Source organism: Haliaeetus albicilla, chromosome 15 (assembly GCF_947461875.1).
Source record: "Haliaeetus albicilla chromosome 15, bHalAlb1.1, whole genome shotgun sequence".
NCBI lineage: Eukaryota > Metazoa > Chordata > Aves > Accipitriformes > Accipitridae > Haliaeetus > Haliaeetus albicilla.
This window is the reverse complement of record NC_091497.1, coordinates 7,729,917-7,755,056: the sequence shown is the minus strand read 5'-3', so window position 1 is coordinate 7,755,056 and position 25,140 is coordinate 7,729,917. Positions and strand designations below refer to the sequence as shown.

The 25,140-nt window shown below is 41.3% G+C and overlaps 2 long non-coding RNA genes across 2 annotated transcripts; one reads left to right on the top strand and one right to left on the bottom strand.

Moving 5' to 3' along the window:
- Positions 1-8,562: 8,562 nt before the first annotated feature.
- On the bottom strand, positions 8,563-12,696 carry LOC138689093 (uncharacterized). Its single transcript, XR_011327890.1, has 2 exons — positions 12,612-12,696; positions 8,563-10,545 (listed from the first exon to the last, which is right to left on the bottom strand). It is a non-coding gene; the product is annotated as an uncharacterized lncRNA (long non-coding RNA).
- Positions 12,697-12,780: 84 nt separating this feature from the next.
- LOC138689092 (uncharacterized) lies at positions 12,781-24,196 on the top strand. Its single transcript, XR_011327889.1, has 3 exons — positions 12,781-13,214; positions 13,698-13,736; positions 16,942-24,196. It is a non-coding gene; the product is annotated as an uncharacterized lncRNA (long non-coding RNA).
- The last annotated feature ends 944 nt before the right edge of the window (positions 24,197-25,140 follow it).

Sequence of the window (25,140 nt, the reverse complement as noted above, 5' to 3'; positions counted from 1 at the left end):
GACTGGTATCGCGCCCTCCCTGACTGTAATTCACCCCAGCACAAGCAGGTGCTCTGCACCTCTGCAAATCTGAGCATCTTTCCTTAGAAACAGGCTGATATGGTTAGAGCTTTTCTCTTGAGACATTTTTGAGTAACAATAACATCATACGTACATAAAATGTGTGGTGTGCTACCATCAAAGACTAAAAGAATACACATGGGTTAAAGATTAGCTTCTCTTTTCAAATGCACTCAAAAAAATTTGTATTAAGAATCATATCCAGAGAAATAGAGAGTCTTCCATTTTTTAAAGCAAAATCCTGTCCCCAGTGGCTTGGGTGAGACAAAAGTTAATGTCAGCCCTAAAACATAATAAACAAGAAGGAAAACCTAACACCTTTCTGCTCTAAAATGGTGAGCTTCCTTGTTGTCAGTCTACTAATTGCCAGGCCTTACCAGCTGGGTGCTATAGGGTGACATGGAGCATAGAAATACAGACCTGGGGTCTCTATAATCAGCCATGTCATCCATCATACCCAGTCAAAAAAAAAGAAGTATTTGACTTTCATATAAAAATGAAAATGTGCCATCTTTAAATACCTGCTAATAAAGAATTTGGTAGTATAAGATTACCTGTGTGAGAATATAAATCATGTGAGTTAAATTTGAGTTGATAGTTGGGAGAGAGAGGCTTTTCCACCAGTAAATGTTACAAGCGGTAGTTGAGTTGGACACAGACTAGTTTCAGTTGCTCTGTGACTTTAGTTTCCATTAATCACAGCAAAAGCCTCCACCTCGGGTTGTCAGTATAAAGTCTCTCTTAACACCCAGGGAACTTTCTTCCCACGTTCTGCAGTCGGTGAGATATTGTGATAATAAATGCAGCGAGGAGCTAGACTCTGTGTCCTTACATGCCCTTCCATTTATCCAATCCAGCATCTGCCTATTTGAACAAGTGCATCAGATACAGGCAGCGTGCCAACTATTAAAATGTTACACCTACCGCCATGGAGCTGAACTGTACATTTTGTTTTTCCTTTGTCCTTGAAAAGGACTCACTCCTGAAGTAAGAGGAGTGTGCTTAATGGCTCCTTGTCTCAAATTCCCTATTTACCCAACTATCTGTTCCCTGATTTGGTACTTTGTATTCTTTTCTCTTCATGCTATTCTTGGGAACATTAAATATCATTGTGCAAGAAAAGTCATTTGAGAAAGAACCTACCTTTGCCAACTGTATGGAAAACTGATTTCAAAATCCATTTCTACTCTGATGAAGCATGCAAATCAAATATTCTGAGAAGAAAAAAAAAAAGGATTATTTTAAAAGTTTCTTTTTTTTAATCAGGATGGTTTTGGTCTTCTTAGGAGCTGACCTGACATAACTTCAGCTGGGGGTCCCTGTGCTGTGGTCAGAATCCAGACATCACTGAGGTTTCCAATAAATAGACATTTTCTTACCGAGAAAAAAAAATGGCAAAAAATGATTCTCATCTTTACTATCTGTTGTTCTAAAGGAACTCAGTATTTGAGAATGGCTATGTTCAATAAATTAGGAACTGAAGGTCTACAGAACAGATCTTTTTGTCCTGGAAACATTGATTTAAGGGAAAACATTGCCAGATTTATTACATGAAGACCCTCACCTAATCACAGAATTAGGTGAAGATCCTTATTCTCAATTAGATTGCTTTAGCTCTAGGCTTCATTTCATCCTGAAGAGAAATTACTGGAATAAAGGTTAAATATCCAAATCAGAAATATTATTGTCTGTGTTCCTTGGTGTTTGAAATGGTAATAGAACAAATTGAACATTAACCTAGTAGGGCCAAGGCATCTCTATTTGCATGGTTTTGACATCTGAATTAGGCAATAACTTCTCCATGCTGAAATTGTGCAATGGTTGTTAGTCAGTCTTTCATTTCCTCAAGCATTTGTGCACAGATTACATCCGCATATTATATTTTATTATGACTCATTAAAATGCTAATTGACAAAAGTATGCTATCACAGTTCCAGCAGAGATCTGCATCATTAAATGGATCTCCATTTTGATACCTTTCTCATAGACAACACAACACATCAGCTGAAATCCACATCAACAGCTTGCTGTCTAAGTCTATGAACAATGTTCATTTCGTGCATTGCCAGTCTCACTGCACCCGTTTTGTGCAAGTCCTCTTCTTCTGATTTCTTTCTGGTTTCCTAACCTTCTCTCCCAACACCCCCAACCTCTTCTCAAGGTAAAATCACTGTATCATGCTGCCTCCTCTGCTGTCCAATTCCCATACTTCACCTAACCTATCACAGTCCCCAAACTTTTTTCTCTGCTCACATAAAACCTCTGATTGCTGCTTTTCCTCTGTCAGTTCCAGATCTGCTTGTTTGTTCTTGTATTTTCTCTTCCTATCCGACTCTCCTCTCCAGTTCTGTCCTATGCAGTTATTTGTGTTCACTACAAAGTACCTCCACACCTAAGTTGTTTATCAGGAAATGCTTTCACCATCCATAAATTCTGAAAGCCAAGATATCAAATTGACCAAATAGTACATTGTCCTTAGAGCTAACAGGCAGGACACTTACTTTCTCCCTTAAAACTTTTAGGTAATGATAACTTTACATCAGCAGAATTTCCACTTTGCTGAATCTTAGTTACTTTGATGCTAGAATTAGATTCTGGGAAATTGTTATTTCTCAGCAGATATATGCTTATCCTGTTCCCCTGTTTTCTACCATTGACCATACTTTGATGTTACGTTGATTATTTTCCTTGCCACCCAGTCTGTTTCTTAAAAAATGTTCTGTAAAATTACTTCCCTCTGATAAGTTAAAATTTCTCAATCTTAACTTCTGTTTCTTGAATATTTACATTAAAATCTAGAATTTGAATCCAAATATTCAAAGATATTTTCCTTTGCTTAGCAAAAATTATTGAGAAGGAATGCCCAGTTTTAATTCAGAGTCACAGTCTGCCTCTTTCAAAGGCACAACTACACTGGCAGGAGTCATTCTTGTCCTTCAGCTTCACCAAAGTAATTATGTTCCCTTCCCTTGGACTTTGTATCAACTCACTTCTTTGTGTCACCGGTTTATTTTCTTGTGTCCCTGGAGCCTGGGACTACTGGGGCAGGATTTGTGGACTTCTCTGTGTTCTAACTTGGACGTCGAGTTACGCGAACTTAGGTCGTGGCGTTAGTAAGCCCCAGGTTTAACTGACCATGGACAGTGAAAGCGAGCAATGATGACGGTCGTGAGAAATGAGAAAGTTGGCCTGAGTAAAAGAATTACTCTTACTCTCACCTGATAACAGAGCCAAAACCGGGATTAGCTGAATCTGGGACTACCATGACTTAGTTTAGATAGTTGTGACTGAAGAAGGTTGAGGCATTCTGGCTGCTTTCAAAACAAATATGTCGATCATCTGCTCTTACTGGCTCCTTCTCCACTTGGCTTCCTTGAGTTTTTTGAAAGTAGCATGTCTGTTTGTTGTGCACCTGGTGTAATTCTATTTTTGTGCTACTATGAGGCATTTTATCAAGTACATAAATCATGCTGAGTACTGCAGTATTTTGAGCATGTGTATGTGCATGTAATTCTAACACATAGCCTCAAAGAAAAACCTTTGCCAGAATTATAGATTGCTAGATATTCATTATTCACCATTGTTTCGATTTCTGTCCAAAACATTTTATTATCCTTTTAGTCTGATAGCAGTTTTCTAGACCATTGTGCAAGCTTTGGTGTTACTTAGCAGTTAATCTCACCCAAAAATGGAATAATAGGCTTCTTTGTCTGCCCAAATTCACACTGTTTGCTGTTCGATCTAATCAAAGAAAAATAAACACCATTTATTTTTAGCCTACTACTTTTCCTTCCACTGTACTCTCCAAATACTAATACAGTCCATTTATCCCAGTGGAAAGTGAAAAAACCCACATGTACAAGAGGTTAAATTCCAGTCTGAAACAACTTGTGATAGGAAATAATAATATCCATTAAGAGTACATAAGAGAAACTCCAGCATGTTCTGTGCATGTTTTGAAGGTCTGGCTGGCATCCATAGATGCTCAGATGTTGCTGTGATGGAGACCTTCAGAAATGAGTAGAAAGTTAAAAACCAGTGTCTATCTTTTCCTTTTTTGTTGTTGTTGTTTAAGCTCTGTGTATATGGGATTTCTTTCTCAAGTAACAAACATGTAATAAGGTTCCTCTTAAAATGATGGTGACTTTAGGTAAGCAGTTTTCTGAGTGCATTACAGGATGAACTTTCTATTCCCTTTCTAGAAAAGTGATTATTTAGAGCCACCAATATCTGTTTCCAATCCCCTACTTTCATGTCTTTCAGCTGAAGATACCTAAGTAGAATTCTCATTCTTTCTTGCCTCTACAGAGAATAAAATGTAATAGCCCATGGCTTCAGAGATAAATGTGTTTTTGTTGCTGTTGCCATGTTTTTGTCTCTTGTATCATTCTTTTTTTTTTTTATTTCTTAGCCTAATTCCCTATTCTCTTGTAGATTTGTAATTCAGATTTTAGCCAGCGGCATGAAGTGCTTCTCAGAGAGCCTCTTGAAACTTCTCAGTCCATTCCCTGAAATCAGCGTGAATGTTCTTGTCTCATGGGACTCCTAGAATAGATAAAAGCCTGCAAGGGCATCTACAAAGTGAAGAACCACAAAAAGAAAAAATAAAGTCAAGCTGACTACAACTCTGCCTGCCTTTTTACCATGGGTGATAAAGACCATCCTCTTATCTCAGAATCAAGGCCTCAGCCCAGCTTTCACTGAAGACAGTGGAATGTTTTCCCTGGACTTGGGTCAGAGCTGCATCAGAGCAATCTTCCTCAGTACTCGGCATTAAAGCAAGCACTTACGTGTAGTCAGGCCATGGCGATACCCCAAATCACTATTTCCTTCCCAGACTAAGCAAGTCTGGCAATGGTTTGTGCTTGTACCTTTCTTTAAGGCTTTTATTACTTTATCGAAGCTTTAGGAGTACAGGTTATCTTTTTCAAGACGCCATATGCACCATGCAGCCTAACTTTCATTAGAAGTTATTTGGACTTTAAAGTCAGGTTGCTGCAGAAGGAAAAAACTTACTGAGTCTTTGAGGTATGATTTACAAGTAGTATTATTCCTCTTTTTCTTTTCAGTCTTTTTGTGGACCTAAGTCACACTTTTGCCATCTTGTACCACTCCATTAGGGCAAGATGAACCTCAAATTAATTTAATGTGGCCTTTTAGGAACTGTCTTGTTCTGTGGGATCCACTGTTTGCACAAGGAATACCAAACAGCAGCCGTTTACTGTTAACACAGGTAACAGAACTAAATTTTACTCTCATTATTAAATAAAATGCATAAAATTAAATAAAATATCTGCATTATTTACATGCCTGTAAACAAGGCCTTTTATAAATAGATCATCAGATTTTCACATCCCTGAACGTAGTGTCCATAGGCCATGATGTACAGAGGCAACCAAGCTCCTAACTCTAAGTTAGGTTTTGGTAGAAGTTCAGGTACTTCAGTATCCGCTGGGAGCCTTTGAGGATCTGGTCATAGAGAATACGGAATACGCAGAAGCATTCCAGAGCAATATATGTTTTAATACCACTGTTCCCCTTCCCTTGCCCTGGAAAACCCTATCATGAGCCTTGTTGGTTGCTTAACAGCACCTTTGTTCACACATCACCCCGACTGGGGCACGAAGGCTTCCTCACTGTGTTCACTTCAGGAGTCTCAAAGTTGCAGATGACGACGGGATGCTGGAAAGGTGCGTGTAAGTCCTCCGTCTGCAATAGACTCTATAAGGAGCCTGGGTCGTGACTAAAGACATCTTGGAGCAGTAGTTCAAGATCTTGGATAACAGAAATTCCAGGGAGGGAATTTCTGTTTGAGGGCTTTAGGAAAAAATCATGCTTTCTCATTTTAGCTACTTAACTGAAATACTTGAATGAGGAGGCAGATTCTTAACGTTTCCTATAATGGTATCTCCAGAAAGGAATTAATATCTCAACAGGGCAAAACAGACACCTCTAGAGGGCTGTCTCCCTCCACTTTCCCCACAGGGACCATGGGGAACTAAGCTTTCAATGGATGCGCCTCATTCCGATGCCTTAACTGAGGCGGTGTGAACTTTTCTGAGTTTGGTATATGCAGGATGTGACTTAGATGTCGAACTAGAATTTGCAGGAGATCTAGGACAAACTTCTGCTCTCTTTCAGTAAACTAAAGTTGGGTCTTCAAACAGAGGGAAGAGTGAAGCTTCCTTCACCCGCTTCCTACAGTAAGTGATAGAGAAATGTATTTTTGCTCCACACTGGAGCAAATTAATATCTGGTCTGGCATTATCTAGTTCAAAGCCTTTTGCTCTTTAGAATTTGTACAACAACTACCACACTGCACGTTCAGCAGAACAGAAAAACCTGGAGAGAATGTGCTTATGGAGAAGAAGATAGGAATTGTTTTGGTACTTGTGGACACACTGTATACACAGTTACATACACCACAGCTCTCTCTCATTCCTGCAGGAAAGGCGGCTCACCATTTGTGCTCAGCGTACATAGTGGTTCAGAAGCAAAACCCAAACAGTGTTTGTTTTTTTCATTTCATGGGACATTGGATAAAGGAACTATGTAATGTACAGTCTAAGGTACAATACTTAAATATTTTCTATTGTCTTGAATTGTGTTTTTTTTGTCATCCATTCAGTGAGTCCTAAGTCTGAAATCCCTCTGACAGAAACTTCCCTGTTCCCCTACCCTTGCTCCCAGTTTGCCAGAGATATAAATCTTTTCAAAATAGCAGCTCTCCCTGCCCCCGAAGTTCTTTCTGTGATACGACAATTACAAAAATAAATACATAGATAGGGATGGAATTCAGATGTCTTTCACTCTGTAAAACTAAGACGGCAACATTTTATCTTTCACCATGCCCAGGGCTTCCAGAACACTCCCAGCAACCATGAATCTGTTCAAATTACTTTAAATATAGCTGTTTAACATTTGAAGACCTCGTATTAGGAACTGACAAACTACTTTCAGCAGCAAATTAACTGTAATTTTTCAGCTTGTTAGTGGCCTTTTTTTCAGAGGTTAGTAAACACTTTCATGTTAAATGCAGGATATACACTTACTTAGAGATATGTAAGAGAGTTTTCAAAGTAGCCACTTTGCATGGAGTTTAAGTAATGTGTTTATTCTAGGATGTTTATGAAATCCTAAGAATTCTCAGTAGCGAAGTTTGGAAAACCTGGCGCTGCCTCTGTACTCTACCTTTGGTTGAACATCCTGCTGCTAGGATTTTTGCCCAGCCACCTGCTGTTTGGGCCACGCTCGGCCAGGGCTGAGGTCCCGTCCCAGCCTCAGCCCGTCCCCAGGGAGGTGCGCGGTGCTGGGGCTGCCCCCGGTGCCCTCCCGGCTGCCCTGCTCCTGGATGGGGTTTTGGGACAGCCCTGCCTGGCAAGGCCCTGCCCTACCACCCACCCAGCCTGGGGAACCACCTCCACTTCCATCACCCCAGCCCCAGCGAGCAGCCAGTCTTCCCCGTCTGGAGAAGGGCATTATCTCTGTAGAGTGGATGCTGAGAATACACCCTGGTTGTCTTCAAAGGGTGCACATGGAAACAAAACCAACTTCATCTGCGCTACTTGTAGAGGATTTCCTTCAACATACTCCTTTCCACAAAGCTACTGCATGCTATATGCGGTCATCAGCTATCATCACTCCCCAGCTGGTCAAAACGATGCAAATCAGTATCGCAGTACAACTTACACTGAGAATTAGGTTAATTTATAGGCAATGAGACTTACTAAACGTGTTGAGATAACTGCTGAACACGGCAGGGCTATTTCATCCATGAGTACCAATGATCTAATTGGACTTGGCCATTTCACCCGTTAAAGCACAGCCATTTCACCTGGTTAAATGGGCACTGGAAATCAGCTGTTTTGGAGACAACACCGCTCTGATAATCTGCAAATTTTCACCAGATTCTGTTGTTCAAAAGCCCAAAAGCAAAATGTCATTAAAGGGCATCGTTTTCAGGAGTAGATGTGCCGAGTAGTGCGGGCACACTCACTCACTCACTCACTAGCCCACAGATGAGAAAACATGACTCGTAAAGGAGTGTCAGTGGAAAAGCATGGGAGAATGGAAGACACATGAGTATTTTGGTTGGCAGATGTCATTTTGCATAGTATGGGGTTTTGGCAGACCTAGGACTTTGTATCAAAAGTGCTTTGGATTTCAATGAGCTGCACAGCTAGAATAAGAAGATGAAGAGAATACCAGGCTGTTGGTAGCTCAAGGTCTCCTTCCCATCCTATTGCTCTCACAATGGATCACTGATAAGAGCTAGTATATTTGTTTTCATTAGTGGGTTTGGGTTTTCTTCCCCCAGTTGCAGCCATCTCACAAAACCACAACATTATTTCCCTCCTCTTCTGTCCCTGACACACTACGAAACAATGACAAGGGAGAAGGCAGAACAAAATAGCAGATGATAAAAATGCGAAACAGTGGTGCAGTGGGAGCACAGAAGTTCAGAGGTACTGAAGAGCAATGCAAAACTCTGGGAGAAGAGAATACATTAATTACATGGACAGTTTTATTTATCCAGTCTCGTGTTCTCATACAGTTTTTATTGATCACAGAACAGTTTAGCATACCAGCAGGAATGCTTTTCTGCATCCCACTGGGTATTATTAAAAACCCAGCAATATTTTACATTCATTGGGGTCAAGAGAATTTATTTGTTACATGTAGTCCCTTTGCCATACTCAATTTTTAGCAGTAGTAGTCACCTTCAATGTTTCCACTGATGAATGCATGTAAGGGTTTAATAGCTGTTAACAGCAGATCACAAAATATTGACGGATTAGTTTAAACCTCATCTTAAGTTCAATAAACCAAGGATACCAGACACATCAAGACAGTTTTAATGTCTCTTCAAAAATATTGATCATTGCATTGTTGATTTTTTACAGTCTTTAGTGAGACCAAAACCTCTACACATTCACTTAAAGTTTAGAAGAAAATGCCACACAGAAGCAATCTTTCATTCCATAGGATTTCTTTTTAAGGCCCAGGGTGACAGTATTTTTCTGCGTTCACTTTCCTCCAAATAAAACTCACAGCCAGCATTTTCTTTCCACAAAAAGTGGTCTCAAGGTTGGAGTCTAAATCATGTGTGTGGAACTTCACCAGGTTATGCCACCGGCCATGGCTGCATCCTTTAGCTTAATTGTAAATCAAGGCTTGTATGATGAGCTACTGGATTGCTGTTGGCATGGACTTGTTTCCCTACTCTTGCAGACCTGCTTGGGAGTAAAGGGCTGGGTCAAGAACTTTCTACATCCTCTAGACACTGGCTGGCCATGGCCCTAGCAAAGTCTCCTTCCTCAGTCCCCATTAACTGCCAGTGCTGGTCTTCTCCTTCATACGTCCTGTCTTAAGTTTTCTAGCATGCTTCTGGGGCTCCCTCTTTCTTTTTTTCCTGTCCAAAGGAACAGACAGCTGGTTCTTAATTACACTATAGAAAATCTTATAGTAGACATCCCTTTTTCTCTTTCCTCAAGCAGAAAAGCAGTTAATCTTTGCTTCTTGCTTAGTAGAGGTATGCTCCTATACAAGCTTTTGGTCCTAACTTCTGGCACACAGTCTTGTCTCAAAATGTTGGGAATTACACTTGTTGGTTAAGATACTCATTACCTGAGAAAAGCATCCTTCTTTCTAATCACTGCCCTAGTATTATTGCTTCTAAAAATAACCTTCTTGTCTCCAGTCTCAGTTGCATTCTTCCAGTGCTGTTATTGAGAACCACTGAACCTGAAATATGATTATCACCTGTCTCATTAGGTCAGTCTCATACTTAATTATTGAATATAAGTTGTGTTGACATTAAAAGGTTAGGCAGTTTAACATTTGTCTCTGTTTGGCTCTCTTGGTAAACTCTGAACCTTGTGCTTCTGTTGACATAACAGGCAGCTGTTTTTCAGCTAGCGAACAGTGTTGGTCTATTTTAGCTCTGTGGAGAAACACTGGATTTCTTTTTATCTTTCTCACTTATGCCCAGTATTTTCTGCTTGACTTCACTGCCTTATTGTAGCTCTCCTTCAAAACAGTGACAGGACATACACTGAGGTTAGGAGCCAAAATGGTCTTCAACTTTCCTCAGAGAAAACCATGCCCAGAGTAACATCAATTTCAAGCACTTTAATATAGCTAATATTATTTAACAAAAGCTGTTACAAAATGGATTCGATGACCTCTACATTTACAAATAGGTCATTTGGATTTACTACTGTCTTGCTCTCCCTCTTATCTCTTCACTCAGTAAATACAGAGGCACTGTTCAGTGCCACTGCCAACATTTCCACGAACTCGAGACAACTTAACAGTTCTTGGCGCAGGCACCATTGGTACCAATCGAGCTGTCTCGTCTCCTGTCTGGATATGTCCCCTCAAGTGTGAGGTCTGACAACTTCAGGGGGCCAATTCTGCGATTCTTCTGTCACCTTGTGCACCAAACATACTGGCAGTCTGGGTATAACTCTTTCCCTTGGTAGTCTGTGAACACAAGATTGTTTTATCAAAACATCATTCAGAGATTAAAGAAAATTGTAACAGTCAAGGGAAAGGATAATTTAGAAGGATTTGCTGTTCCCCAAACACTATAAGGACTACAGAGGTACCCAGTTTGGCAAACCTTTGCCATCATAAAACCCCCAGAACATATTCTTCCACAGTCTTCTGCAGCCTTCCAGGCAGGTGCTTGTTCTGCGCAAACAGCTCCGCAGATCTCCGTAGAAAAATGTCCTTGTCAATTTAGATTGTTTTCTGGTCCATTTCCTAGAGTTTTTGACCTTGCTAGTCAACAATGATTTGGTGAGCTCTTCGACAAATAGGTCCTAACCTTCCATGGGCAGTTGCTGTGCTCTGTATCAAATTGCAAGGACTTTGCTAAGTGATTGTTTTGTCTTCTGATTGGTTCTCACAGTGTCAACAAACAGCGACCAAACTAAAGTAATATAATCTGGCTGTGACTATGCTAATAACCAAGGCCAGATCCTCAAGTGTTTTCAGCCCTACTGAAGCCTTATTAAAAACAAAGATGCTTAGACACTTAGAAGAGTGTGGGTCCACCTTGCACACCATATATATAAAAATTACCACAGAGCTGCTGTATCCCTCACAAACAGGATGGAAACGAGAAGTCAGAAAATACATATTCAAAATTATATCACAGGAAGGTAAAAATCTGACCATAACTAGAGTGAGTAACGCTGCTCCTTTCTAAGACCAATCGCCAAACATAGAATAACGTAACAGAATAAACCCCAAACATTATTAAAGATGAAAAACTGGGCTAAGGAAGAGGAAATAACAGTGTACGTAAGGCTATGCTGTGTAAAGAGAGCGCAGCAGGCAATTCCAAAATGAAGCAAGGGAGCTGCTACCGTAGTTTTGTTTTTGGACGAGGCAGGGGCAAGAGTGACCTCCATGGCTGCAGGACGGATGAGCGGAGGGGACTGAGAGGGAGCAGAACGGCTGGCCCGGTAAAGCCAGCTCACCAAAGAGGAAAATAGTTTTAGAAAACAAGTGGGCAGAGCTGACAGGGTGGAGAAGGACCTTAAAGTGGGAGAAACCAATATAGTTGTTAGTGCTTCTCCGGGTCTCTGCTTCCTCTTAGGAAAAAAGAAAAGTAAATTTGTGGCTAAAATTATAGCAACCGCTCAGTTTGTCTTTCTTTCAAAGGGGCTGTTAGCTCCAAGAAACTGAAATAAAACCATCCCTTGGTTTTATGTCGTACCCCGACTGCGCCACGTGCCTTTCTCTTCTCCACCTGTACTGCCCACGCAGCGTTACCATTTTCTTTAGGGTTGCGGGGCCCAACACACCTGAAAACCACACACCTGAAAACAAACCGCACACTGTCCTGCCGCCTCCCAAAGCGCCCTTCTAGCACCCAGCCCGACCCTCACCGCCCACGGTGTCACGGAGGGGAGGTCACGCTCCTCGGCAAGGCTCCCACCACCTTCATCCCCTCACGGCCTGGCCCCGAGGTGAGGAGCCATGTCGCGCACGGGCCTGGCCGCCGCCGCCAACCGCCCGCGCCTGATGGCGGCCCCCCGAGGCCGCCTCACAGCGCCGGCCGGCCCCCGCGGGGAGGGGAAGGAGCCCCGCCGCCCGCGGCCGGAGGGCAGCGGCACCGGCAGCCGCCAGACGCGGAGCGGCAGCGCTGAAGGGGAAAGGGAGCGGCGGCGGGGAGGAGCGAGGAGGACGTGCCGCCATGGTGCCGCCGCCCGGCGCCGGGAGGGAGCGCGGCGTCCCTCAGAGAACGGACCGCCCTTTCCCTCCCTCCCTCCTTCTCAGCGGCCCCGGCTGGGATCCGCGGCCGGCTGGGTCTCGCCTCTTTAAAGGAGGGGGCTTCCCCCCAGCGCTCGGCTCTGCGGCCTGCGGGGTGGGCGGCTGGGTGGCGGGGAGGGCCACCAGCCCCGCCATGACAGGGGCTGGGGACCGGCGCGCTCTTGTGTGCGGTAAAACCCTCCGTAGGGAAAGGCCGGTGTGTCTCATGGAGACACGTTTTGATAGCGAGAGACTACAGGAGCCAAAAAAACCCCCCAAAACCCCACCGGTGAAATATAGCTGCATCCAGCGTAGTTCTGTTCCGCGAGTCATTTGTCTTTAGCAGGTGACAGGATAATGGCACTTGTCAACAGTCTGCTTTGAAACGTTGCTTTCCCCCCCCCCGCCCCCGTGAAGTGTTTTATGTGCAGATTTTTTACTTAATTCTGACAAATAACAGCCTTAGATCTTGTTTCCAAAGTGATTTATTTTGATGACTTCATGTGTTGGTCTTCGCTGCTTGCCCAACGGTGGGAGAACAGGAGTTGTCGCCTCAGCTCCGTACCGGGGGTCAGGTGCATCAGATTGGCCTAAATCTTTAGACATGACAGTTTATCTCTTCTGAAACAGAACAGATGTTCTGTGGTGGTGTATCTCTTCCGTAGGCAGTGAAAGTCCCTTTGTAGACCATTCTTTTTTAGGAAATCCCCTTCTACATGATTTCTGTGCTTGCATGCATTTAATCCCATAAAGTGAATGTATTCGACTTCCTTTGAACAGACACCTCTCAGACTATTCAGAAGATGGGACACTTGCTGTTCATCAAATTAGAAACCCCTCAGCAGGACAAGAGGTGGATGATTACAAGTTGGGACGGAGAGCAAGATAGTGTAGGTTGGCAGTTGGTGGCAATCAATGTTGCTCTGTAGTTACTGCTTAATTTCATGCTTTTTTACCTTACCCTGCATGCTAAGTAGCTAATTCTTTCACTGAGGGGTAAGAAACCTCAAATTACCCCCCACACCCCACTGCCTGCATCAGCACCACCTTGTCTAATTACATATTGTGCTAAAAAGTGTGTTTTTTTAAATCAGTTTTTAATTTGCTACCTTACAGTTTCACTGAATGGCTTCATAGTCTTGTGTTGAGCCAGGGAACAAAGCTGTCTCAACAAAGCGTTTTATCTACCTTGCCTGTACCATTCCTTACTTTAAATACTGTTATCATGTTCTCTTTTAAATGTCTGCTTCCTGAAATGAACAATCCCAATCATTTCAATCTATTAGTGCATGGTTTTTCTGTACTCCTAATCATTCCTGTTGCCTCCCTCTCAATACTCACAACCTCTGTTTTATACCATGTTCTGTTGGCAGATGGTGCAATCACTTCTGCAGCCTGTTTTAATATAATGGGTACGTAGAATTTTTTGGTGTTTTTCTCAGTTGCCATTCTCAGGAAATCTAATGCTGGGTTTTGTTTCCAAATACAGTTGCGTACTGAAGAAAGGCTTTCACCTGAGCTGTCCCTAGCAGTAAGCAGGTGTCCTTCCTGAATGAGAATTCCAAATAATTGCTAGTTTCCCTTCACATATGCGTTATCTAGTGACGTTGAGCTTAGTCTGATGTTGTGCTATTTGTTTACCTCGCTAGGGTAGGTGTTCCTTGGGGTCTTTTCAGGACTTGACCAGCCTGAGTAGCCATCACAGTGTGTGGCTCATAGCCAAGTCTGTAATTTGAGGAACTCTTTAAACCAGAATAAGCTTTCACTAGTCCCCAGCTGCTCACTCCCTGCTTTACAGAGTCATATATGTTTGCGTGGTTATGCCATGAACTAGGCTGGAGAACAGACCAGGCTGAAAGCTAACATAGGGCCTCACCCGATCTCCCATCTGACTGAGCTGCAGACAGTGGAGGAGATTGGGGACCTCTTCTTTCAGTGGCAGTGCTATCTTAAACTGTTAAGCACTCTTTGACTTACAGCCTTTTTTAGGAATGACAAATTACGGTTTTGTTAGAACAAGCTTTGTGCAGAAGTATCCGTTATCAACAAACAGACTGATGAGACCTGAGCCAACACCTCAGGTGCAGCCGCCGCTGCAGCGGGGTTTGCTGTGTATGCCTCTCTGCGCCCCAGAATTCTCCTTCTTGGAATCCGTTCAGAAGGCAGATTTCAAGAGCTTTCATCTAAATGTTGGTATTAGATATTGTTGAAAAGCAGAGCTGCAGTGCTGCATTAAAAATCAAATTGAATTGGTTTGGTATATATCAAACGTCAGATACATAGCAGAGGCTATTAGAAACTTCCAACAATAGGCATATGAAGAATCATTAGCCTTGAAAACCTAGAGGATGAGATCACAAACACACAATCCAATAAATCACACAGGTCGGTTTTGGAAAAGCTGATGTGGTGTAGCAGCAATTTGTTTATACTGTGACGGGTCAATTGGATCAGTGTCAGATCTTCTGTGGGATAAAAGATTTTGCTTTTAATGCATGCTCTTTCCTGAACGGCTTCTATCCAGCCTTTATATCAAACACCTCTGGTCAACTTCAGGATTACAAATAGAAAATCTAAAATAGATGAAACTGCTAAAACAGAATTATTGCAGGATTATTTCAAGATGCAGATTTGGCATTGAAGGATCTCCAGAGTAAAGTCGCATTACATGATTTAAGTTCAATTCTATCCCAATCGTTTTTAAGTGTTTCTAGTATATTCTTATAACCTCAGCTTTAATCACATCTCCTTTTGAGAGAAGATTCCCTAATCCATAACTTTCTGAGGGAGACTTCAGAGCTAACATGATTTTCTTACTACCTTTTCTAAAACCTTGACGAGAATTGTCTAATCACAGAAATAGTAATAAAGTTGGGAAGCGTGATACGGATAGAGAACCTTATGCTTTTAATGATTGTAACACTGCTTCAACTGCTATGAAGTGATTTGATAGCAAAAATCACTATACATATGAAAGCCTTCCCTGCAATAACATCCAAAATATTTGTAGCATAAAAAGCAGATTTATTAATGTAATAATGAAAATAAGAAAATGCAATTAAGGCAAAGAAGAGTTGATACTAGTCTACTATCATACCAAGCAAAAGACAATGTGGCTACTTTTTTTGGTGTTTTAACAGAGGTGGAAGTGGTATTTTATGCTTTGTGCCATCTCTCCTTTTGTCCCAGTTTACTCTGGACTTGTCACTACTAATAGATAGGCAAACACTTCATCTGAGTAAATCCTTTCCTTCTTCCTGTGCTCACTTTCTACTGGTACATCTCACCCCTTTTGTTGTCCACATATTACACGTCAGAATTTCAAATGTAACCAATAGGCAGATCAAAAATATTTTTCCAGATTGCCTCTGTACTTCATTAAAAAAAACCAAACAAAACCAGATTTGGCATATTCTCAACTTTATTTAGGTCACCTTTTGGTAGGAAATGAAGCTTTGATAGTGAAGAGTTATCTTGCACTTAGGGTTTTTTCTTTTTCTTTTAATGGTGGTTTCTGCTGCTGTAAACCAAAAGGGTGATAATTAATGTCTCCTATTGTTTATGCCTACTGCCATCTACAACGATGAGCTATTATTATTCTGTCTGCTAATACTTGGAAAGGATATCACTTGGACGACTAATCCAAAATACAGCAAGTAAAGATCATTGTCACACATGCCTGAAATGGAGACACTGTTACAGATGTTAGAAATAAAAGGTTTTCATTATATTGGATCATCCAGTCCATCTGCCAAGACTGTGCTTTGCTGCGCACTCTCCAATGTCTCACACAAGTGCTAGGATACCGTAAGTATTAAATACATTATATTCCTTGAAATATGTCATGTTCACTTGAAAAACTGTTCCATAATTACGGTGCTAGGTAGACCTGATCTTGAAAGGTGGTCCAGTTCAGTGGGGTTTTACAGCAGTGCGCTGTAAAATGCATCCCACTCAGATGCAGTTACTGGCCTGGAGTCAGTCTGAGGCAGTTGTTAGGTTAGACAGGCTTCCTGTGGAGAACTGGACTGCAAAACAGCCCGGAATAAATAGCCAGGCTCATCTCTACGCTAGTGGGCTGGATGAAGAGAAGAGAAGAGAAGAGAAGAGGCTTTCTTTTCTTTTCTTTTCTTTTCTTTTCTTTTCTTTTCTTTTCTTTTCTTTTCTTTTCTTTTCTTTTCTTTTCTTTTCTTTTCTTTTCTTTCTCTGATTTTTGTTTTAGGAGTTAGGATTTTGTTGAAAAGAAGTCCCCTCTGTAAAAACTCTGTCAAGCTGCAATTCTGAGTCTCCATATGGTTTCTTCACAGGGACATGTTTGTCAGATGAACACAGTATGTTTACTGTTACTCTCTCATGTTTTCTGGTAGAAATCCAGAAGACAAGGGCCACTAGAGAGCTCCCAACATCTGGATTTCAGTCTTTTTTGCGTGCACTGCCTCTGGCAGTGGGAAGGGAGAGAAGCTGCCATCTTCCACGATTTGGAGGAAGGTGTCTCCTAGCGACCCGGAGTGCTGCATATATTACCCTGCTGACTGCAGCACTCCTTGTTGCAGTTGACCACGAATGACATGGGATCCCCTGTGCTCTTATCCCCTGTGCTCTTTTTTTTTTTTTCAGTTCTTCTCTGCTGTGGGTGTATGTCTCAGAAGCCATGCCGGTCCACGCAGATGAAATAGAAGCCACCCCTCCTGGCAGTCCTCCTGTTGAACACGGTAGAGGAACCCCTCCACCCCTCACAAAATCTTCTTTTACCATTTCTCATTGCCTTCATCCCCCTGAGAAAATCTGTCTGTACGTTACTGACAACGTGTTGCCATCGATACCTAGTGCTAATTAAGTTCTGGCTGCTACCAGAAGGTTTCACCAATGGGTCTTGCTGATTACAAGCCATAAATACAAGACAACAATTTCTGAGTATTTCAAATAGAATTTAATTCTTGACTACAAGTCCTTCCGATCTGGTGGTCTGTGGAGTCTTTTGTCTTGCTTCCTGTAAATAAATGTGACTGAAAAAGAATTTAATTCCCTCATAACATGCAAGGGAGGAAAAAACAACATTTTCTTATTGAAACTCATGAATGACAGCAGCTGAAAGTTAAATCTATTTGATCGTTCCATCAGCCTTCCAAGCCAACTCCTTAACTAGATTGAAATGTTTCAGTGGGATGTTGAAATGCTGAATGTATGTGGGAGGGATCTACACTTTACAATGCCGGGTACCGGGAAACAGTGTTGTTCACAGTGCACTTGTAAAAAATAATATAAGTAAGTGTTTTCTTGCAATCAGTAAGGTATTGATTAAAAAAAATAGGATTTGAGAACATACTTTACTGTAAGGATCGTGTTCAATCCACGCATCTTGGATATTTGACTTGTACCTCAATTTTAGATGCCTGTTGAATCACCATTCCCAAAGTAAGGGCTGAGATTCTTTATTAAAGTAGTGGGATAGAGGTCTTCAAGAGACACCCATCTCTTTCTTTATACGGATACCTTGATGAACCAGTCCTCTTAAAGTAAGTGTTTAAATGGTAAAGTATAGCACCTATAGTAGGCAGACTGTGTTGCAAAAAGATTCACTAACCACATTGCTGAGTTTTTTTCCCTCAGAGCAATTCCTTAAACTATGATTGTTGTAGTCTGAAACAATAATATAGTATGCTGTTTACTGTATCTTTTATGTAGTTGTTCCTACTTGCAGTCTGTATTTGTTTAACGGAGAAGCTCAAAATGTAATACACTGCTCCTGCTGATCAAAGTCACAAAAGAGCTGTTTTCTCTCTTGGCTTATTCAACACATGCAAATCTCTCTTCCTCTTCCCTTACCTCTCTGTCTCACCATTGTTTCCTTGTTTAAGATATGTTTACTGTCACTATACATTTTTAATAAGGTGTCCACAGCTGCTTTCCTAAGAAACTATTGATTCTGTCTCTCTGCCTGTCAGTTGGTCCGTTTCAGTCTGCTCTAGACTTGGTATCTTTTGAAGCCGTGGCTCAAGTTCAGCTGAATTTGTCAGAGGGATTGAAAGTTCAGATATTAAGTTTTCATGATTTTTAAGGAACTAAAAGTTTTGCTGGGTAGGCAAGCACATCAGCAAGCCACTGTTGGAGAGGCTCCAGCATGACTTTGATCTGTTCAGTTTGCCTGTTAGTCAGCTAGGATGTGTGTACTGGCCTGCTGGTCAGAATTCACACTGCTTGGAACAAGTCCAAGCACGTGACATGAATCATAGTCCCCCATAGTCACCCTTTTGCTAGACTAAGCAATCCAAAGCCTTTTAGTTTTCTCTTGTAAAACAAGCTCTCTGTTCCCTGGATTACCTGAATATCATTTGCAACTGTTGGAATTTCAACTCCTCTCTCTTAATGATGGGTGGGCAAAGCTGCCCACGGGAGTCCAGCTGAGGTCACATTAGGACTAGGTGGTATTAATTTTTGGTTGACTCCCAACAGGACTATCTTGGCTGATTTAAGACTCATTCTCAAAAGCAGCGAGTGCTTACATTTGTGCAGCAAGTGTGTTTGAAGAATTGCTGAGGGCAAGAGGCCCTTTTTTACCCACAACTAACTCTTTTTTCACTATTGAGTTGCACTAGAGAAAACTACCTTCTGCTTCTGTACATCTCCTTAAAATGCCTCTGTGACATTTCTGCTTCTGTACATCTCCTTAAAATGCCTTGAGCCATATGATGACTTCGAATTTCTGGCTAGTGACAACAGCTTCAGTACGTATCTCTAGAACAATGAAGATGACTTGTCTTGGTCTAGGACAGTCAGGAGTTACTAACTTATGCTTTTCCTTCCTTTTCTTTTATTTGCTTGATGTTTTAAGCAGTAGGATCAATTCTATGAAAGTGAAATTCTGTGAAATGCTAAAAAGCTTTTCAAGGTTGCATTCAGAATTTATGTTTTCAGGGAGATTAATAATTTCTTGACTTCTCCCTCATTTACTTTATAGGAATAAATCTCACAGTAGCAAATTTTGCTGCTTGGCCATCCAGTCCTCTGTACCCTGCAGGAACAATGCTATTTTTTGAACAAGCTGGTACAGATATTAGTCTTACGATGTCTCTGTGTCTGATAAGAAAGGGAGAGATGAGTACAGGCAAGCAGCTGAACTAACTGGAAGAGAAAAAGAGAAAGTGAAGCTCCTTTGCATGGTGGCTGTAGGCATGGCCGAGCATTTAATGTTGGGCATTAGAATTTAGCACTAAAATGTATGCTTGAACTGTCATTTCTGGTTAGTAAGAGGTTTTCTGGCCAAATGAGTGGGTGTTCTGGTAAGTGTCCTTCAAGGTTGTGTCACGAGAGGGAAACTGTCTTCCGACCTGTTTGAAGTTTGGCTTTTTCAAATACACTGGTGGATTTTGAGCTGAAATACTGAACATATGTTTGAAGTTTGCTCATCTTTACTTTGGTTGATAAAGAGAGAAGAGTGAAATGAAAACAGATTTTTAACAAGGAAGGATTCATTTTCCTACCTAGCGGAAAAGTATTGACTTATGCTATTTCATGTGAAAGCCAGTTCTCAGAAATGAAAGTGGTTTTCCTTTTATGTGATAAGATGAGTGGACTATAAAGTATGTATAAAAAAGAGGAATAGGAAATATATTGCTATAAAGAGCTACACCGTGTGCTTTTTGTTAGGATTGTTTTGTAAAACCGACTTGCTGGAAGTAATCCACAAATAGGCTTAAAAATAAGCCTCAGAATTTTATTCTGAATATCTCATCAACAACAATAAGGGGAACATTATGCGTATTGACAGAGATGACTGTTTGTGTCAGGTATTCATTGTAGTTTCAGAGCTGTTGCATTTTTAAGTGTGTTTGCAAAGCATCTTTGGACTTCTTGGACCCACTGCAGTCATGATTATTTTAATCTCTTATCTGAAGGCTTCCCATGATTTCTATTCATTAACGTGAAAAAGGCGATCAACCACATAGATTTAGATAACCAGAGCTATGAGGAGCATCTGTTTACCAGACATCTCTGTGTTGTACGTGACCTATGGTCCGATTTGGCTGAAATCTGATAGCGTTGTATAATTTTGCATGCCATCATTAGAACATTCCTCCGAGGGGCACCGGAACAGGCCCCAAGCCTGGGAGCAGTGTCTTTGGGTGATCTTCCTGCTCTTAAGGAAGCTGCCTGCAGAATCACGTCCAGCACATGTTGTTGCAAAATGGAGTGGTTTGGACTGCTTAAAGAATCACCTCCAATGGTATTAGCAAAAATGATTTAATAGGAATTTATAAAAGCGCAACTTCACAGAATTAAATGGCAAGGGTCACTTTATTACTTAATACATGGATGAAATGTACACAGGAAAATTAAGTTAGAATCAAACTAAAATTATGTATGCAGAAACCACTGATGCAAAAGGTTAAGAGAGAAACATGCAAAGAAAAATTGGGTTAGAATTGATTTATCGTGATTTGTATGGAGATTGGGAATGTAAAAAGGTAGGGGAGGCCCCCCTGTTGAGTCACGAGGTTCAGAGAAGACCCCCTTGCTTTCTAACCTCCTGTCAGAGTCTAGGTGCGGCTGGATCAACTCCTAGCCCCAGACTTGGTCAACAGTTTATGTCTAAAGGGATTATAATAGCAGCCTGAGATTCATTCACAGTTGAATAAAGTTCACAACAGTAACTTATGTATAGATTTGAAAAGCAATATTTGTAATATACTTGCTATAGAATATTCAGGTTAGTACACACAGGCACAAAGATATAAGCAAGTAAAAGAGGTATATGTGTTAAAAAATTCCCCTTGAGTTCAGTGAGAATATTCGTGTCAAATGCTTTGGCATCTTTCTCAGCAGGCAAAGGGTTGAACGTGAAGAAGTGGAGAGTATCAGCCCAAGTGTTGTTGGCTTTTGGTGACAGACCTCCAATCTTCGCAAACAGGAAAGTTTGCGAGCTCTGAGAGGTGTCCCACTCAGAGGGAGATGCTGGTCGCAGCCTGCTGCGGTCTGGGAGAGCTCAAAGGGTCTCGCTTAGTGCCGCTGCTTATACGTTTGGAAGACGATTGGCTTCAGTCATCAACAAATTACTGGGATTCCAGTAGCACTGGTAATGTTTTGCATGAGTTATGATTCAGATAAGGAAGGCTCCAAGGCTGTCAGAGAATGACTTAAGATTCAGATATGGGATGTTCCAAGGCTGTCGTGAGGGGACTGAGATATGTCCCAAGGTTGTCAGGAAATGACTAATTATCCCTACTCCCATCCCCAGCCTCCGCCAGGCAACAGGAGTCCTTGGGACGGTCAGCGCGGCTCCCCGTCTAAGCCATGCGAGAGTTCCTGGTATGATCAAGGGACACTGAACCGCCCAACTCATTACACTTACGGTAAGGCCTAGCGAGACTTCCCGAGTTCATAGATCAGCCCAGAGAGGGGGAAGAAATGCATCACCACATACGTGGAGCAGTGCCCGGAGGATGGGCACGCGGTCTTTGGTAGGCAGGCACGAGCTGGCCCGCGCGCTGAGCCACGCAGTAGCCGTGTAGCGGCGTTAGCGCGGCGATCGGCACGTCTCACAGCAAGGTTTAGTCGCTGTGATTCAGTCAACCACAGCAATGGCTGTCTCAGCGCACAGGTTTGCACAATGGTTTGCAAAAAGCACGCAGACACGTTCCCTCCTTCTAGCTGCACCAGGCCTACACGTGCAGAGAAAACGGAGGCTATGTGTATGTCAGCCAGCATCAGATTTGATGCATTAGGAGTGGATCAATAGATCTGCTGTTAGATGCTGAGCCTTCTACGTCTTCAATAAACGTGGTCTGAAGTTTTGACTCAGAGTAGGTCTAATGTGGTGCGCTGGACCAAATGCCTCTGGTGCACATGCAGCTAGAAACCATCTGACGTTTGGTTTGGGCATTGTGGTTTGGATTCCTGCATGAGGATGGAGCACATTTGTGGAGCATCTGGTGTGGGGGCTTGAGATTTTGTTTCTCTGAAAGAAATCTAGTTTGTGTATACAAACCCCATTCCTTTTACGCAACAACGTGCAGTAAGTGTGAACAACTGGGGAATTTGATTCAAAACTGCTTTAAGGGTCCAAGCCAAAAAGTCAACGTAGACACAGCCTAATTAATTTTCTAGTTATATTTGGTCACTTGTTCAACATTTCCTTCGGATCAACAAGATGTGTACAATTCATGTAACTTAAACCCAGTGTAATTCCATATGCCTTCTCTTGAAAGAGCATGTAGAAGTAGCTTGAAATTGAAGAATGGGCTATAATGAGGTGGAAAAATCCAAATGTATTATTTCAATGGCTTCCTCTGGAAAGAAGCATGAGTTTTATCAATGTGAATTTTACTTATGTTGTGATGCTGCATAGATAATGGTTTTAAATGCCAGAGAAACAAGTTAAGCTATCAGAAGTCCTGAGATATTGGCTACCACTGCAACGTGATTGTTTACACAAACTTGTAAGTTATGTTGTATTTTTGTTAAATTTTCCATGCAGTGTATACGGGAGGTTGGACAAAGAAAGGGATTTGAATGCAAAGCCTACCTAAATCTTTTGAAAGCTTAAGTGCCTCTACCTTTACAAACTTGGGAAAAATGCAGCAGAAAAAAATTTAAAAATATATATTTTTTAATTGAAAATAGAATTTCTAAACAACACTGGGAGTTGTGCCCGGGATGAAAGGAATACAAATTATATCCACTGACATTCAAATAAAAAAAATCAACTATAAATCAAGTTTAAAGCTAATCCTTTGATCTGTGATTCAAATGAAATCCAGGTCAGTAATGACTGAAGGCTGTTATCATCAGGATGACCATTCCCTAAAACAGTTGAGGTGGTCTGGCTGATTTCCCTGAAAACTGGTGGGTGTATCACAAAACTCTCCACCACGCTTCCACCAGACCTGACAAATAACATCGATATCTGGACAGTAAGCAGGTTGAGAAGCATAAAGACAGAAATGCCTTCTTAAGCCCGCTGCCGCTTTCATTCGAGGTTTGGGCAGAAGGGTGAGACAACATACGCAAACCTGCAGTACTGCACTACTCAGCATTGCACCTTCTCTGCGAGTTAAGATCGCAGGGCTCTCCCAGTCCATCGCCTTTCATAGCTATGTAATTCTTCTTAAAAATCTATTTATTTGCATACAGGTTGCATAAAAATTGAGTAATAGAGTAATATTTTAAAGCAGCTTACCAATGTTTAGGACTATTCAGTGAAGTTCAGAGGTAGTACTTGTAAACATTTCTTATAAGTCTCCACAGAAAAAGAGCATCTGTAAGGGTAACTGAAATCTTACCTCCAATGTAAATCCTCCAATGAAGACATAAAAAAAAAAAAAGAAAAAAAAAAGTCTATGTAACATTATAATAAAATAAATTCCAAATTTTTACCTCATATTTTATTAATCAGTACCTTTATGATCTGATATGGGGCAAATCTAGGTTTACATCATTACACATGAGGATAAAAGTCTGAGCATCTTTAACCCATGCTGTCTACAGATCTGGTGCCAGAATTATTATATTGAAGTCACCACTCCAGATGACAGCAATCTAATGCGTTACCAGCCAAACGAATATAAAAGGGAAAGATTAAAAAAAAAAAAAAGCATCATAAATAATCCTCTCTAGCAATATTGAAAGTGCTTTGAAGCAACAGTTCACTCCTTACTCAGAAAAGCTGGAGGCTGCAAAGGTCTCCTAGATTACCATAGTAACTAAAAGAACAATTTAAATCTGCCTTTTAAAGAGTTGTAAATAATGCAAGTGTAACATCAGTCACTGCTCATTGCCATTTCACATGCTCCAGAAGACAATTTGAAGAAGATTGTGGTATCACAGTTCCTCTTGTATGTAATTCCAGCATAATAAAATTATGTGTCCCGATCTATCCCTTTCTCTGTTGTTTCTTTCTGGATCTATCTAATGAGAAATAAGAACTTGTACAACAGGCTTCATTTACATGTCTCTGTGAGAAGCTGAAATGGTTGTAGACATCCACTTCTCTGTCCAGAAAGTGTCATTATAAAGGATGGAGAATATGAATCAGACTCTCTCTATGTTTGTGCGTGCCGAGTGTTGGGGGATCTGCTGAAAGCCTGGAAGCACTACGGTGCTGGTACACAGCTGCAAAACGCATGTAAGGGTCTTCAGTGTTATCTGCAAGAGTAGAAGTACACAGCTATATGGGTGCTGCTTTCAATACTATTAAAAAGATTATCAGAGAAAATCTTCTGGATGAGGATATAAATACAAGGACAAAATGGTACTGATGATCTTGTACAGATTGCTGTAAGTAAAAAGGGACCTAAAATTCCAATCTTGTGTGTTGGAATAAAAAATACAGCAGGCCAAGAAATTCCTGAAGAACCACATAGATAGCCCTTTTTGCCATCTAGAAAGTAGGTATTATAAATAATTCGGAAGATATCCAAGGTACATGTATGAATAGGAAAGATATGGCTGAGGATTATACGGAAACTTGGAATTCTGAGCCAATTCCCAGATGCTATTTTAATTCCATATGGTGTGCAGTGATTTTATAAAATACAGTAAAGCAGTGGCATGTGATTTGGAAGAGCAAATGAGTGCGTGCTTTTAAGCATTAGGCCTTAGCCCCTTTCATGGGTAGGTGTGGAATTTCATAGCATTCCTCCCCCTTGACTGGAATAAGATGGTTCTGTATCTCCTGGGTCAACCTCTCATTGTCATGGTAGTCATGCAAGGGATGAGAAAAGAGCCTTCTGAAGGCAAGCTGAAAATTATTAGCAAATTAAGTAAAGCGCTGCTTAGAAATTATTTTCTTTAGCAAACAACCTACATGCGTTTTCATCT